The sequence below is a fragment of the Cyprinodon variegatus genome, unplaced genomic scaffold (assembly GCF_000732505.1).
Source record: "Cyprinodon variegatus isolate N-32 unplaced genomic scaffold, C_variegatus-1.0 Scaffold2102, whole genome shotgun sequence".
NCBI lineage: Eukaryota > Metazoa > Chordata > Actinopteri > Cyprinodontiformes > Cyprinodontidae > Cyprinodon > Cyprinodon variegatus.
This window is the reverse complement of record NW_015152555.1, coordinates 26244-27838: the sequence shown is the minus strand read 5'-3', so window position 1 is coordinate 27838 and position 1595 is coordinate 26244.

Below are 1595 nucleotides of genomic sequence, written 5' to 3'. Positions count from 1 at the left end.
TTTTAGATTTCAGACTACCCATTTTTGCAGTCAGTCTGACATGTGAACAATCAGATTGTGGTTGTCCATTATCCTGCTACAGAGCTTTCCAGCAAGGTGAATGTTCATGGGTTTCAGCAATTATATTGTTTCAAGACACCTTAGAAAATGCATAACATTTTATATGTTAATGAATGAAAATATGTAAGCACAACTGTCTAAGTAGTCTCTGTCCATTAAAATATTTGATAAGAAAAAAGTTAGAACATATTAATTGAGACACTGTAACAAGCATAACCAAAGTCAGTCCTTGAGGGCCGCTGTCCTGCAGGTTTAGAGGTTTCGCTTCTTCTTTTTTATTTTCTTATTGGCAGAAGAAAATCAACTTAAGGTGCATTTATCGCCAACTACCATACTGAAGTGTTGTCATCAATGATGTCAGAGGGAAGTTGACAATACATACCTCAATGGTATGCACAACCCCTTCAAATTTATATCCATACACACTAACATATACATTTGCAATTATATACATACTTTAAATGTGATTAAAAAAACTCAGTGTTTTTAAAAAATCGAATTAATTGATTTCTAACACAATTAGATTTTTTTTTCATCAACAGAGGTTTCCCTGCTTCAGCAAAGCTGATTTTCATTGATCGCTGATTAACAGGCTTTTGCTGAACTGCAATGATCAGCTGTGCTAAAGTAGGGAAATCTAAATCTGCAGGACGATGGCCCTCGAGGAACAAAGTTGGACATTTCTGCTAGAACATATTTGTTTTGTCTGTTGGAGGACCACAATGGTGAAGCATCCCTCTAAGAAAAGAATTAATGTGAAAAAATGTAATAACAGGTGCTGCTTTAGACTTAATTTTTTTAATCTAAAACCTTGGTTTGCTATTTTGCTATTGGTTAGCTTTAGGGCTAAGGTATCAGTTGGTTAGGGGTTAGGGTTAGGGTGAGGTATGCATTGGTAATGGTTAGCTTAGGGTTAGTTTTAGGGTTAGGGCATAGAAAGGTATGAAAATTACTGAAAATCAATGTAAGTCAATGGCAGTCAACATATGGTCCTCACTACGATGGCAGAATGAGAATGTTTGTGTGTGTGTGTGCAACTCTATGTAATACCTGAAGGCCACAGTAGGTGGCAGTCTGCATCTGCAAATGGAATCAGTGGCAATGACTTTGCCTCCACATGCTGATTGAGTGGATAAGTAGTTTTCCCACTGTTTTTAGTAATTCTCAGTAATCGTAATTCAATTATGTTGTGGGAATTTTATCAGCCTGCATTGTTAATTATCAAAGTCCTGTTAATGGCGCAAGAACAATAAATGGTCTGGGATTGTGGTCAAAGAGGTCAAATGGTCAAAGATGTGTTCAGTCAATTATTAAATCTGCAAGACAACGTGTCATTTATATAAAACAGTCCAAATCCTCAGTGGCTTAGGTTTATTTAGCTTTTTGTTAAGAACAAGTCACTACAATGTTTGTTAAGTAATTGTCTTACCTCGTTCCCAGAATTTGGAAACTGGTCTTCATCACTCACTGCAGCCAAATTTCTCCTTATTGGTACACCAAGTGCTTTTACCTTATTCTTATATAATTAGGAGGGC